Source organism: Sarcophilus harrisii, chromosome 3 (assembly GCF_902635505.1).
Source record: "Sarcophilus harrisii chromosome 3, mSarHar1.11, whole genome shotgun sequence".
NCBI lineage: Eukaryota > Metazoa > Chordata > Mammalia > Dasyuromorphia > Dasyuridae > Sarcophilus > Sarcophilus harrisii.
In genome coordinates this window covers 553,102,400-553,111,704 of record NC_045428.1, presented here as the reverse complement: position 1 = coordinate 553,111,704, position 9,305 = coordinate 553,102,400, and the positions used below count along the sequence as shown (strand labels likewise).

The 9,305-nt window shown below is 40.7% G+C and overlaps 1 long non-coding RNA gene across 1 annotated transcript; it reads left to right on the top strand.

The window, feature by feature from the left end:
• Positions 1 to 2,045: 2,045 nt before the first annotated feature.
• On the top strand, positions 2,046 to 5,721 carry LOC116422802. Its single transcript, XR_004233340.1, has 4 exons — positions 2,046 to 2,483; positions 3,675 to 3,943; positions 4,910 to 4,993; positions 5,635 to 5,721. It is a non-coding gene; the product is annotated as an uncharacterized LOC116422802 (long non-coding RNA).
• Positions 5,722 to 9,305: the final 3,584 nt, after the last annotated feature.

Genomic DNA, 9,305 nt, shown 5'->3' with positions numbered 1-9,305 from the left:
AGTCCTAGATAGATAGCTTAAGACACTCCTTTCCCATTAAAGAATAGCAATGAGTAACTCAGTTTCAACCTCAAAATCATTTCCTTTACATTCACAATATTTAAGTAGAGGTAGATTATAATTTAGCCTAGAATCCTTACACTGAGTGGTTAACATCTGTCCCCAATCTCTGCTCTTTTCTTCCTGACAAGGATTAGTTCTCTATTGAAGGAATAAGGCTGAAGAAGACTCTTTGAGGCACATCTAGACAGAGCCATGTAGACATATATAACCTACACCCCCTCACACATACCTGCACTCACCTGTTACATTTACTCAAAAAAGTTTTTATTGTTGTTATTTTTAAAAAATCTTCATTATTTCCCAATAATACCCCTTCCTTTGTAATTAAGAAATATAGTGAGGCAAAAGTAACCCAACACATTGGCTATGTTTGATAAAGTAAGTCACATTCTGGACCTGTCACCAATCACTTGTCTCTACAAGTTCTAAGGAATACAGATTGTGTGTTGCATGGTTTAGAGTTGTGAAGTTTGTCTCTGTTGTTTTCTATTATATGATTGGGGTACATTGTTCTCCAAGGTCTATTTCCTTTTCTCTGCATCAGTTTATACAAATTTTCCCAAGATGCTCTGAATTCTCATTCATCCTTATGTTCTATTACATTTCTGCGCAGTAATTGTCTAGCTATTCCCCAACTGTTGGGCCCTTATTTTATTTCCCATAATTCTAATACTATGAAAAAAGCTGCTACCAATATTTCAGTCTGAAAGGACTCTTCCTCTCGCCCTCCTTTTTTAAACTTCCTTGGGGAGCTATATCTAGATATTGCTGGTTTGCAGGCTTTGTGCATTCTTGAAAATTTAAAGGCTTAATTCTACATTGTTTCCCAGAACAGCTGGAGAGTTCACACCAATGGTGCATTAGAGGGTCTCAGATTTTTATCTTTGAAATAGTGGTAGGATTATAGGAACTAAGAATAAGAATTTGGGGAGGAACTGGGGAGACTTTGAGACGCTAGTTTTCACCGGTGGAGCATCAAAGCTTTTTTTTTTTTTTTTTTCCTGAGCCAATTGGGATTAAGCGACTTGCCCAGGGTCACACAGCCAGGAAAGTATTAAGTGTGTGAGATCATATTTGAACTCAGGTCCTCCTGACTGCACCACCTAGCTGTTCCAGCATCAAGGCTTTTAGAACATAATCCACATATTGGTGCCAGAAAACCTGAGTTTGAGTCCCAACACTTAGTAGCCATATGACTTTAGGCAAATGAAGTTCGTTTCCTTATCTTTAAAGTGGGATTAATAACATGCACACCATACTGATTACAATCTCCCATGTACCCATCTTTCTCTGAGTTCCCAATTTACTACGTGTCTAGCCTGCAGATCTAGCCCCGGGATGTTAGGATCAAGTGAAATAATATTTGTAATATACTTTGTGATCATAAAATATTAAATAAATGCATTATTATTCTATTGTGTTTTTATTTTCTAATCTGGAAAAAGATTATGTAGAGAATGTTAGAGCCAAAAGATTCTAGAATATGGAGCATCAGAATGGTGAGGGACCTCAGCTCATTGACTGATAGAACTGAGTGAGATTTTAGAATACAGAAAGTCAGATTTGGGAGGGAACTTGGAACATAAAATGCCAGAGTTGGGAGACCTTTAGAAGATAAAAAGTCAGAGTTGGGAGAGCCCTTAGAATATAGGAAGTCACACTTTGGAGGGAACTTAGAACAGGAAAGTCAGAGCTGGGGTGCCCCTTAAAACACTGAATATTAGAATACTATTAAAATATTATTAAAACTGACAATATCCTAAAGACACACAAAAAAGGAATTTCAAAGACAGTTTCATTTTGTGAATGGGGAGATTAAGGCCAGAAAGAGGTGATGTGTCCAAAGTCAGAAAGGGTGTCAGTAAAACTTTGACCTGGTCTCCTCATTTGTGGTCCAGTCTTTCCCCTCTCTGTGAGGTGATCATTGTGGGGCCTCCCTTAGCATCAGTCTCTCTGCTGTGACTGTGTTCCCTCCTCCCTGCTCCTCTTCATTGCTACCTGTCAGTTAGGACCCCTAGGTGACAGAGGTGTCCATTATGAAAAGTTACATTTCCCAACCAGCTTTGGAGATCATTGCCAAACCCCACAACCTAATGCCTCAAATATAAAACAACAACAACAACAAAATTTACAGTTTTACTTAAAAAATGAGAGCGGCAACGACCAACATCAAACTCTGGTCCCTGGGTCACACTGATAAGCTTCCTTGCTTAGGGTTTTAACCAGCCTTTACTATGTAGAAAAAAAACACCAAGAGAAAACACAGTTTTATTTGAGAAAACAAAACGAGAAAATATATCTCTAGTCTGGAGGGCTTCTCCACACCTGTGTGTGTGGGGACAACATGTTGCAATGAAAAAGCATTAAACCAAGGGGGATCCTGGAGTCTGAACTCTGACATGCTGAGCTACATCATTTGGGTGAGCTATTTCCCCTGAATTTAGATGATCTCTAAGGACCCTCCCAGTTCTGACACCTTGTGTTCTAAGGGCCCTCCAGCTCTGACACCCTGGGTTCTAAGGGCCCTCCCAGCTGTGACATTCTCTATTCTAAGTTCTCTCCCAGCTCTGACCTCCTGTGTTCTAAGGCTTCTCTGACATTCTGTTTTAATTTCACAGTTTTATTATATTTTAGAGATAGAAAGGACTCAGTTATCATGTCCAGTAGTAGTAGTGTAGTCCATGACCACAAAAGAATTCCTAATATAATTTACTTGACAAGGGATAATCCAGACATTGTCATTTAATCCTTGTTACCTTCATTTTTTCATGGAAATAAAAAACACCTATTTTATAGGATTGTTGTAAGACCAAATGAGAACAACACTTGCAAAATGTTTTGAAAATATGCATGCTAATTATCAATATTATTATTTTCATATTTAAGGTCACAATAAATACTAAAAATACAGTATATCCAGATTTCAGTAATTCCTTTGAAATCATTACATTCTCTTCTTATGAACAATGTGGAGAGATGAAGGCTAGATCAGTGGTGACAATTTTATATAGAAAGGGGACCACTAAACTATATGTAAAAATCTCTCCTGGCAATATGATGACTTAGAGAACCACATATTAGCATTATGTATGTTCTACTCTATTTTTATTAAATGTTTCCCAGTTACATTTTAATCTGGTATTTTTCACCCCTGTGCTAGACTATAATACAGTCAGGGTAATTGAATGGCTAGACCCCAAGAATAATTATCAGTAAGCTAATGTGAATTTGAAAATGGAGTTTCATTGGGGTTTTCTCTTTGCCTTTGGGTAATTTAACATTTTTATCTACTAGTTTGTTGAATGAATAAATAAGTGAATGAATGAAAAAGCATTTATGTATCATTTAATAGTACTAAGCAGTAGGCATATAAACACAAAAGCAAAGATAATTCCTTTCTTTAAAGAACTTACATTATATAACAGGGAAAACAATATTATATGGGAGAATGCTGGCTAGGGAAGAGGTTCTTTGATCCAGAAAGTTATAGGGGTGGTGAATGCAGTCCTAAGGGAGCAGATTGACAGAACACATTCAAGAACAACAGTGTTTTAGCTTTTTTCTTTTTCTTTTTGCCAAATGGCAAATTTGATGACACTTTGTGCTTCTAGAATTGGTTTAAGCAGTGAGCGTTTTGTCAGGGAAGGTTATAAAGGAGGTGACCACAGTAAGGAGTGAAAGAAAACTTGATGGAGATAGAAAGGCAATTGTTGAGTCCTCAGGGTGAACATTACTCCGAATCATGAAGGAATGAATAGAACTGCATCCTAAAGTTTTGGATCACATCAATTTGGGAAGCAAGATCGCTGGTTAACTGAAAGGAAATAATCAGATTCTTTAAAGATTCTGGAAGACCAGAAGGAAGGTCAAAGTGGAAAAGGTAATGATAGTATGAATTGATTTTGATGCAGCCTTTTAAAGTTTGCAAATCACCTATATATTGTATCTTATTTGATCCTCCTAACAACCCTGTGAAGTAGATGGCAAGATATTGCTATATTTTTTTGACAGATGAGGAAACTGAGGCTCAGAGAATCCAAGTGACTTGCATAATTAATATGCATCTTAGATGAGATTTGAGTCTGAGTCTCTGTCTCTGTCTCTCTCTCTTTTTAATTATTATTATTATTATTATTTTTGCTGAGGCAGTTGGGGTTAAGTGACTTGCCCAGGGTCACACAACTAGGAAGTATTAAGTGTCTGAGGCCAGATTTTAACTCAGGTCCTCCTGACTCCAGGGCCAGCACTCTATCCAATGTGCTATCTAGCTGCCTCCTACCCCCCCCCCCCACCCCGAGTTTCTTCTAAACTTCAAAATTCAACTTTTTGTTCCAAAGTGTAAAGTCCTTCATATGAGATCAAACATAGTTCTGGGGGGTCATAGTAAGTACTGAATGTACACTTGTTGGTTAACTGACAGATATAGAATAGGGGCATCAACAATTTGGGTGCAAAAGATCTGGGGGCTGCAATGAGTTGAAAGTTCAAAATAAATGAGCTAACGGGGTAACGTGGCAGCTAAGTTACCCCACTAGAATTAGGCTATGAGGAGAGACACAGTCTCCTCATGACCCTGCTTGGATTCTGTCAGAACTTTGGGGTTCAGTCCTGGGTGCTTTAGTCTCAGAAGTTGGAACACTTTTAGCACAGGGCGGCCAGACTGGAGAGGGGTTCTTGAGATGGGTCCATTTTTCATTAGGACTGTTTGAAGACACTGAGGAAAATTGATAGTATGTCTTGGAAACTGAATGTTATGTTAGAAGAAAGAAAACTTGGAGGAGAAAGATAGCAATGAATATTTCAAGAGCAAGAATAAGGGGAATATTTGTCCTGTTTGTTTCTTCAGGGCAGAAAGCAGGAGTCAGGGGAAGAAGTTGCCAAGGCAGCTTGTGGATCAGAAAATCACAGATACTGAAATGGATCCTGAAGGGTAACTAGAACAATTCCCTCATTTTAAAAATGAGGGAAAAGTCCCAAGTGACTCGCCTAGGTCACAGAGCGAATAAGCAGAAGAATTGGGAACTGATCTCACATTCTCTACATGTGTTGTTGTTTCCACTGGATACAGAGCAAAGCTGTCTAAAAATTAGAATTGTCCTCTACTGGAATGGGTTGTTTTGAGGGGCAGTGAGCTCTCTGTTGTTGGACATATTCAACCAGAGACTACCTGAACCCCAGTAGTTTGGAATAATATAGAAGGGTTTACTGCTCAATTGTAGTTGTAGTAGTTGTACTCTAAGGTTTTTTCCAACTCTGAGATTTTGCAGTTCCGAGAAAGGGATATGTACAGTAAACTAGGCAAGGAATATAAATTCCTTAAGACAGCTTGAATTTGTACTCTCAAACCCTAATGTAGAGGCTGGTGCATAGTTAGTGCATAATAAATACTTGTTAATTGATTGATTGATTAACAGCTCAGTCACCTAGTAAGAATTTCAAGCTGTCAGCAAATCCCAGATAGAAAAATCAGCGTACCCCAAGTGGGTCCAAGTTTGGCGTAGGCTCCCCGGGAAAGCCCAGAATTCAGCACTTAGGTTTCCTCTTTAATCTCTGGCTTTGTCTCCCCCTAAGACTTCTAGGACTGAGGACCGGAAGGAGAAGGTCTGTCCCTGTGACCTTCAGACCAGCAACTGGTGCTTGGATGCGGAGCCACCTGAAATTCTAGCAGCCTCATGCATAATCCAGCAGCCCGTCCTGATTGAAGTCAAAAAAGCTCTGCTGACAGAATGTCGTGTCAGGCATCTGGGGAAATGTCTAATTAATTATGATAATTGACACCCACCCCAGCTGTCTGATATATGATGCCCTCTCTGCTGATAAAAGGTTTGGGTGATTCTCTTTGAACGGCACTTTTGGAGCAATATGTTTTCAATTTAGGTCACCAGGAAAATATGATTTATTTTCAAGGAAATTGAATTTGGTTGGATGGAAACATTCCCTCCCCCAACAATCACCTCCTCTCTCTTCTTAGTTGCACTGGGAGACTGCAGATGGACCAACAATCTTGATTTAGAGATCAGGTGGCTCAATCCCTTCATTTAACAAATGAGGGAACTGAGGAACAGAGAGCATGATAGGATCATAAATCTAGAAATGGCAGGATCTTTAGGGGCTACCTAGGCCAACATCTTCAATTCCAAGAAAGACCCGGGGGCCCAGATTACTTACATCACAGAAATGGTTAAGTGACAGAGCTGGTCCCTGATTCCATACACAGCAACCTTTCTACTGTGCATCACTGCCTCCTGACAACCAAAGTATGATGAGGAGGCTTTTATTATGTGGTCATCCATTATGTCTCCTTTTTAATCTTAGTCTCCTCAGTGACTAGTACAAGGGCTTAGCACATAGTGGATATTTAATAGGTTTGTTGAGTGAATGAATGCATGAAAAGATGAATGAATAAATGAGTGGAAGGGTGAATGAATGGAAGAATAAATGGATGAGTGGAAGAATGAATGAATAAATGAGTGGAAGGGTGAATTAATGGGAGGATAAATGGATGAATGGAAGAACAAATAAATGAGTGGAGGAATAAATGAATAAATGAATGAACAGAAAGATGAATGGATGGCCCAAGGAAAATTGATAGTATTTCTTGGAAACTGAAGACCACACTATGCAAGAAGCTTAGTGATGTTTATTCAGAAGAATGGGGAGATGATGGGTTTTATTAAGTTCTGAAGGGCTGTTACATGGAGTAGACATTATACTTGGTGGGCCTGATGCCAAAGAGCAAGATCTATGATTGGAAGTTGCTGAAGTAGAATTTTAGTTAATGTAAGAAAAAAAATAAAACAAAAACCAAACCTCGGTATAATTAAAGCGTCTCAAAGTAGAAAGAACTCTCTTTGGAGATAATGAGCTCCTCATCCCTGGAAGTCTTCAAGGGTCAGCTAATGACAAGGGCTGGAAGTGATATGGGGCAAGGGTAGGATAAACTTGCCGTGATCCCACAATTGCTGCTTTATTTTCTGTCAGCCTGTGTCAGGCCTTTCTCTCTGTCTCCAGGACATGGATCATCACCTTCGGGACTTATTTCTAAGCTGCTTCTCTTGGAGGCTATTCATATAAGGGGTCTGGGACCTCGGGCCATGACATAGGAGTGGGTGCTGGACTCTCTGGAGAAAGATCACTCCTTCTCTTGGCGTAGTTGCCCTGAGGGCAGTTCTCTGTGCTATCCCAGGGACACGGCTGAATTCTTCTTGAGTACAATTCTTAGTAAAAAGGCTTTACTAACAACTGTGGGAAGCATGTTACAGAAAGATTCCTGTTGAGGTACAGATTGTACTGTCCATCCTATGATGCGATTCTGTGATTTGAGCCAGATGGAGGTGGGTGAGAACACAGTGAAAGTCTCTGGGTCATGGTTGTTGTTGGCCATTGGCCTTCCTACTCTTCCATTGCCCCCTTCCCCTATTCCCTATTTCTTTTCCTCTTTCTACTGTCATCCTTCTGCCATACCCATCCCTCCTCTGTCTTTTGCCCTTCAGCCCTCTTCTTATCTTCTGGTTCCACGCTTTGCCTCCTGGATCCTCAACACATGTAGCCCCCCCCCCTCATTTCTGCTCTAATCCCCACCCAGCAGTTCCTTTCAGGCAGCGAGGTGGATCAGTACATAGAGAACTGGGCCTGGAAAGTCATTTCTAGGAAGCATTCTCTCCCTGAGTTCAAATCTGACCTCAGACATTTACTGGTTGTGTGACCCTGGGCAAGGCACTTCACCCTGATTTCCTCACTTTCCTCATCTGTCAAATGAGTTGGGGAAGGGAATGGCACATCCCTCCAGTACCTTTAAGAAAATGTTAAAAAGAGGTCATGAAGAATCAGACATGAATGAATCATCATCATCATCATCATCATCATCATCATCATCATCATCAGTTCCTTTCCCTATTCTGTTTCTTTGTTTATTGTCCACCCCACCCTCTCAATTCTGATCCCATTCTCTTGACTACTGGTTCTCTGGGAGGCAGGTCTGCTCAGTAGTGAGAATCTAGGCTGGAAGTCAGGACAGTTTAGTTTTACATCATGCTCTGTGACCATGGGCAGGTAACATCCTCTGGGGGCCCACCTATCTCCTTTAAAATGAGCCAATTAGACTTCAGGATCTCTAAGGTTTTTGTCAACCTTCTATGATTCCATGACCTGACAATTTAAAGCCCTTTCTGGTCTTGATATTTTATGCTCTATAAGAATTCTCACTTACGATATTCTATGAAGTAATATTCTGTGTTCTAAGAGCCCCTCCAGCTCTGATGCTTTGTTTTAAGGACCCTCTTAAATTCTGACATCCTGGGTGCTAAGTGCTGTGAATAAAAAGAAAGAGAAAAGCCATTATATCCCTCCCCTCACAGAGCTTAAGGTGGTACAGGGAAGTCATCATGCAAACAAGTACATAGTATAATTGTCCAGTTCTGCCATTTTTTGGTTTTAAGACCCCTTCCAGGCTGAAGTTTGTAGAAATCTCTTTTTTTCTTCTTCCATGTTTTGCTCCATCCCCCTTCTTGTCTCTGATTTTAGTACATACACTCAGGAGCTAGGGGTGGGGAGAAGGGTGGGGGACAAGGACTCTAACCTTTTGGGGCTTTGCTTGGTCTTTTTATCGTAGGTAACCATTCATCTCACTTCCCCGTTCCCTGTTTGTGTCATTTGCATTTTAATTGGTGGGTCCCAGAGCAAATTACCCAGAGAGAGCTTTTGATCCTACCGCCCCTTGAACCCCGCTGGTGCTGCTGAGATAAATCTCCCCGGCCCCGACTGAGGCCAGTGAGCGCAGCTGCTGACAGGTGCCGGATGCTCTCAGGGGAAAACGTTTCATCAATTATCATAATTGACATCTATAGCAGACAGCAGACTTAACAAATAGCCAAATGTGTTGCCGGGAGGAGGGGGACAAGAGCCCAAGTGGGACATACTTGTGGAGATTTCTCCTCGGGGGTCTAGGAGAAGCTGAGTTCTGCTTGTAATTTGTCCTTGGCCAAGCGCTAGGGAGACTGGTGTGTGAAATCCCAGGAAACCCTTGACGAGAAAAGCTAAACCTGCTTGGGTTCATAGTTCTGGCCCACAAAAGCCTGACTTGGAGACAGTGGGCTTCTAAATTCAAAACGGGCCTGCTCCTAATTCATCCCATGGGCAAGCCCTTTACCCTCTGTGACCCTCAGTTTCCTCGTCTGTAAAAATAAGGATAATGATACCTTTAGTATTTACCTATCAGGAGCATCAAATGAAATAATACGTGT